This window comes from Elephantulus edwardii, unplaced genomic scaffold (genome assembly GCF_000299155.1).
Source record: "Elephantulus edwardii isolate Elephantulus edwardi_28Jun2011 unplaced genomic scaffold, EleEdw1.0 scaffold00038, whole genome shotgun sequence".
NCBI lineage: Eukaryota > Metazoa > Chordata > Mammalia > Macroscelidea > Macroscelididae > Elephantulus > Elephantulus edwardii.
In genome coordinates this window covers 11,928,327-11,934,797 of record NW_006399788.1, presented here as the reverse complement: position 1 = coordinate 11,934,797, position 6,471 = coordinate 11,928,327, and positions in this window count along the sequence as shown.

Genomic DNA, 6,471 nt, shown 5'->3' with positions numbered 1-6,471 from the left:
TCCCCATTTAAAAGGTTTTGTTTCCTTGTCAAATATGGAAAGACCTTCCACAGAGGAAGATATTTGGATGGCTGATGCATGAATAGACACTTGAAGAAATATTCAAAACCATTGGCAATAAGAGAGATGCAAATCAAAACCACAATGAGATACTATCTCACCCCAGTAGCAGTGACAAAGTTTAACAAGATAGCAAGTAATAAACACTGGGGAGGCTATGGTGAGAGAGGAACTCTTATACATTGTTGTTGGGATTGTAAAATGGTTTAACCATTCTGGAAAGCAGTTTGGCATTTCCTCAATAAGCTGAACATAGAAATTCCATATGACACAGCTATTTCCACTGCTTGGAATGTACCTGGAGAAAAATAGAAATGAGACACAGATTTATACACAATGTTCATAGCAGCATTTTGACCATCACAAGAAGATGAAAACAGCTCAAATGTCAAACCACAATCTAATGGATTGAGAAATTATGTTACATTCATATGACGGAATACTATCCAGGATGTAGAAACAGTGATGTCAAAAATTACTACCTGCACACCCATGTTTATCGCAGCTCTGTTCACAATAGCAAGGAGTTGGAAACAACCCAGGTGCCCATCAACAAACAAATGGATAGAGAAGCTGTGGTATATTCACACAATGGAATACTATGTTGCATTGAAAAACAAGGGACTCATTCAATATTATTCAAAATGGGTGAGCCTGGAGGACATTATGCTGAGTGAAACATCTCAGTCACAAAAGGACAAATATTGCATGGTGCCACTGCTGTAAAATGGGACTGATATCAGGGTGGGGGTAAGACTGAGAAAAACTGGATGGATTGTGTATACTGCACTGAAACAGATGAGGGACTGAATAATTTAAAAGCAGTGTATGATAGCGTATTATGGTTGTCACAAGAGTCCACAATTAAGGTTGCATAGTGGAATGTACTTGGGGTGGTGGGAGGGGTGCAGGGGGATTGTGTACCAGGGAGGGAGTCTTTCTTTTACTTTTGAAAGAGAGGAGTGAACTGGGGGGCAGGGGGAGAGGGCTGGGCGGGGAAAGAAGTGCAGCAATGAATGAATGGAAATCCAAATTCTCCGTAAATGTTCATTAAAATTATTAAAATAAAAAAATTACTACCAAACTTGGGAAGGACTGGAGAGCTTTATGCTAAGTGAACTAACTCAGACTCATCAGGACAAGTTTTGTATAAGACCATTATTGTAGAACTAGGAAGATAACTAGTAAAACGTGTATAAGGACCCAAGGAGAGAGAGGGTAGGAGCAGAGGGGTGAGGATGGACAGGGTGGTAATCATAGGGTTGCACAATTTGATGGGTAGAGGGATGGATGGGTAAAGGAAAAGGAAAAGACCCAGTATGAAAAACAGTGTACACACACTTTGTAAGAAAGCCAGTATAAAACAAACAAACAAAAAATTTAAATAAAAACCCTATGTGATAGGTCTGATATTAAAAAATAATTTAAATAAATGATGAAATTAAACTCCATCCCACTTGTTGTTGTTGTTGTTGCAAGTGCCATCATTTCGAGTACAACTCATGGCAAGTCCATGAACAACAGATCTGAATCCTGTCTTATCCTGTGTCATCCTCACAATCTCTGACATCCTTAAGGGCATTGCTGCAGTCACCATGTCAATCCACCTGGTTGAGGAGTCTACTCTTCTTTGCTGTCCCTTCACCTTTCTAAGCATGATGCCCATCTCTAAGGAATAACTTGTCCTAACAGCATGCCAAAACTATATGAGATGAAGCTTAAGAAGAAATCTTTAGAATGGAAGAAAGAATTTTCCATCCATCTGGCCCATCTTCATTTCAAACTGTCAACCCTTCAACCTCCCCCAGCCTTGCTCACAGCTCCTGGACATGAAACAAGCAAGCAGCATCAATGAAATAAAGCATTTTTCACCCATCTCCATTTTGGGCCCAAGAGCTGGAGGCCCTCTAGCCAAGTCAGGGCCACAAGCATACCAGATCCAACCAAACATGACCCATTATCCTTTTATGCCACCTGTGTACCTTCGATGGAAGAGTAGAAACATGAAGCTACAGGAAGATGATCCGGGCTCAGAGACACAGATTTTCTTCCAGAACCACCAGAAAGAAAAAGCCTTCTCCTAGAGCTGATACCTGGAATTAGTAGTGTCTCCTAAATTGTGAGAATTATCCATTGGTTTGTTGTATTGAGGGAATTATCTGCAAATTGCTGATTACTTTATAGCTTGGGTATTTGTATTCTTGCTTATTTATCATTGTTCTAATAAGTGAAATACTTGTCTGTCAGTCTGCTGTACTGAGGTAACTTGTTGGTGCTGTGATGCTGAAACCTATGCTGCCAGTGGGTCAAATTTCAGAGGGATCATTCATGGCAGACAGGTTATAGTAGAGCGTCCAGATTAAGATAGAATAGGAAGAAGGAGGATTGACCATCTACTTCTGAAATAGCAAACCTCTGAAAACCTCCATATCCTTTATCCAAGTACATTCTATAGAGCTTTAAAAAAAATCCATTGCCTTTGAGTTACAACCAACTCTTTGGAGGGCTTTATCAAAGATGATGAAGCTTCATCACACATACTTCAAATATGTTGCTAGTAGAGGATTTATTCCTTGAGGAGGGGCATAATATTCAGAAAGGTGATGGGTCAGTGAAGGAAAGGAAGACTCTCAACTAGGTGTTTTGACACAGTGACTGCTGCAATGGGCTTTAATGTGTCAGGAAGTGTAAGGATGGCACAAGAAAGGACAGACTTCAGATGTGTTGTTCATAAGATCTCTATGGCTTATACTCAATGGCTCCTACCAATAACAATATATAACATGGAGAAGCTAGAAAGCATTATGCTGAGTGAATTAACTCAGTCTCATAAGGACAAATACTGCATAAAACCATCACCATAAAAATAAAAGGGTAACTAGTAAGATGTGTACAAAAGTCCAAAGAGGGGAAAAGAGTTGGGCAGAGAGCTAAGGGTGGGTAGAGGGTATCACAAGGTCACCGAGTTTGGTGGATAGAGGGAGGGGAAGTTAGAAAAAAAAAGAAAAGAAAAAAGAAAAAAAAAAGAAATGGGACCCAAGACATGGATGTTCTTGAAAGGGCTGAAGAAGGAAGAGAACTCTTTGTTTGGTTACTTCCTTCCCCATCTCTCTCCTTCCATACTGCAGTTGCAGCAGTTTAGGTTTAGAGGCAATTCCTGTTGGCAAAATATTTCTACCCTTAGAAAGTCAAGCGAAAGCTAAGATTGGGTGTAGGACAGTTTTTTTCCAATGTATGTTCACACAGTGTTATAAAGGCTCTGCATGCAAAAAATTTGGAGAAATGTTGAGTTATACAAAATTAGGCATATTTCTTTGTGGTAGAATTTCTCAAACTCTTATAAATGCTTCTGAACATTGAAATTATCTTATAAAGTTTCTGTGGAGAAGACCTTTATTTTAATCTTTGTGGCAAGTACTCACAAATGCCCAACACATAGAATAAGATCATTGTTGTGTTGTGTCATTAATGTAATTCTGATATATAAAGATTCCATGTGTAACAGAGTAGAATTTCCCTTAAGAATTTCTTCATTGTACTCTTTAAGGAGGCAAGCCGAGATATGGCGCCACAGCATAGATTCAAACCATAACATTTTTGTTATTTGCTGAGCACAAAATGTTAGCACCACCTCAAAACCTCTTTAGGAGACTAATGAATAAAGGGGGGGTGAGAACAAACCAACCCAGAAAAACATATTTCTGAATCTTATTTAATCACAAAAGTAAAAATTTCATAGGATTAGTCCAAAGGGGAAGGAGTTGTGGTGGTCTAGAAAATAAGGAGTTGTGCTGCTAGCCCAAAGCCCTCCAAGGGGCTCTCTGACTCCACTTACTCCAAGACACATTTGTTTGTTATTTTGGCCATCCATGTCCAGTACTCTACCACAGTTCAAAGGCATTGCTTGCTGTCCTATTAAATTTTGGCACTGCTACTGGGGTGAGATGGTATCTCATTGTGGTTTTGATTTGCATCTCTTATTGCCAATTATTTTGAGCATTTCTTCATGTGTCTGTTGGCCATCTGAACGTCTTGCTCTGTGAAATGTCTTTGCACATCTTTTGCCCATTTCATAATTGAGTTTTCAGCCTGTTATTATGGGAGCAGATGTTTTTTTCTTTTTACCATGGAGCAGGTGAATTTGAACCACTTGTTTTCTGATTAACAGTTCATTGTTTAATCTATTGCACCCACTAATGTGCCTTTGAATTGACAGTTGTATAAAAATTAGTCCAGTTAGATAATGTGGCCAGGCTTGTCTCATTTCCATACCTTCTGCTCCCATAATGGAAACAGTCTAAGTAACTCTATAATACACTTCTATTCTGTCCTATAAGGAGCTCTGGTGGCCTAGTGGCAAGAAGCTGTGCTGCAATCCTAAAGGCATGCAGTTCGACACCACTAGCTTCTCCATGGGAGAAGGATGAGCCATCTCCTCCCATGTGATTAACTGCCTCTGAAAACCTGCTGAAGGGTCAAGGTATGGGTTGGTTCCAATTCCATGGTACACAACAACAACAACTCTGTCCTGTAGGATTATTATGAGTTGGAATTAACTATGTCAGTGGGTGAGTAAATTCAAACTCAAACTTTCACGTTGCCTTCGTTTGGTTCCTACTTGAGATTTATGCAAAGGTTTCAAACTATAGAGCCAGGATTTACCATTCTGGACTATCTAGGACAACCTTCCAGGACCCTGTTCTGGCTCCTGATAGAGACAACAAAGAGCACTAATTCTCCAGTCTCTTGGCCTAACAACCCTTCTGTTCACAGGTAACATGGCCTTAACTGAGGAGCTGTCATCAGAACTCGGAACATCCTAGTCTCAACAGCATCCTGTAGCCTCAACTGCTCCACCGAAGATATTTTTATTTATCACCTACAGATTCACAAAAGAGCAGCATAGCTGGCTTTCTATGCTCTACAATTGGTGAGGATAGGATAGGATAGGACTTCTCCTCCCTTCCTAATGTCCCAGTAGATGAGTCTAGAAACAGCAAATCTAAGGGAGGCGGCTAAGAGCTAGAAGCAGGTCCAAAATGATGCATCAGTGCCATCTCACTTATTCATAATAACACTCCTGTTGGGTATTGTTATTCATGTTCCACAGATAAGAAATCCTAAAACATAGCATGCTTAAGGACACACAGGTACTTGGGGTAGGACTGCCGTTTCAGCCCAGACCCCAGGCCTTCGTGTCATGCTCACTCTTAGGCACTAAGCACCCCCAAAGAGACAATTGCATATGACAGGGCCTTGGAGGCCAGAGTTCCCACGTGCCAGATGCATCTCTGATACATAATGCCATTCCCAGGCTCCCAACTTTGAAGTTAATTCTAAATAGTGGGAGCTACTGTCTGCTGATCATGGGAGACGTTCAAGCTGGAGAATGACTTCCCAAGAGAAATCCAGTTAAGTCCCACTGATTCGTGCATTTAAAGTGGAGTTAGATAAAGCTTTCAGGAACATTCCAGAGGAACAAATCTGTAATTGGGAATGAAAGAAACAGCCCAAATGGTCCTTCCAAACTCACATGTCTGTCGTTAAGTTTCTCTTGAGGGGGAAGGGGCAGGGGGAAAAAATCCAGGACAGATTTGAGGAAAGGTTGGCTAATTCTTTTTATCTCCTCATTATCGAAACTCTCTGGTTCTAAGTCAGTGGAGAGATGCCAATGCTAATTGCCATGAGCGGAACTGCTCACCACTGCCCTGCCCCTCCACATGTCAATTTCAGAGAGAAATTCAAGGTGAGGATGACTTTGCCAGCCCAGACAGTGGGAGAGGGTTACTCTTCCAGCCTAGCCCAGCACTCCTTACAGGTGCCATCAAAACACAGGCACACTGTGGTTGGTTGTGTTGTTTGTGAAAACCAATTTGTCATTGTGTATACAGAAGTTGGCAAATAATTTTTCCTAAAAATTAGAACAAATTAAAAACTTTCCAGTCATTACCACTCTAAGGTACTTTCTAGAGAAGGACAGAAAGGAGCAAAGTAGAAGCCAAGGGCAAGATATGTCCATAGCGTTCCATGGAGATGTGTGAGAAATGTGGCACACCACTCTGTCTAAATAGAAAAACAGGCGCAGGTCACAGGTGCCTAAAATTACTGTATTTTCCAATACCATTAAGAACTTCCTTTAGTTTTAATATACCAAATATGATAGATAGATAGATAGATAGATAGATAGATGATAGATAGATAGATAGATAGATAGATAGATAGATAGATAGATAGATACTGGTGGCCTAGTGGCAAAAAGCTGCACTGCAATCCTGGACGCACCGTGGTTTGAATCCTCTAGCTGCTCTGTAGGAGGATGGGCAATCTCCTCCTGTGTGATTAACTGTCTTACGAGGGTCAGCTATGAACCTCGATGGTACACAACAACTATATGTATATAAACTATGTGTA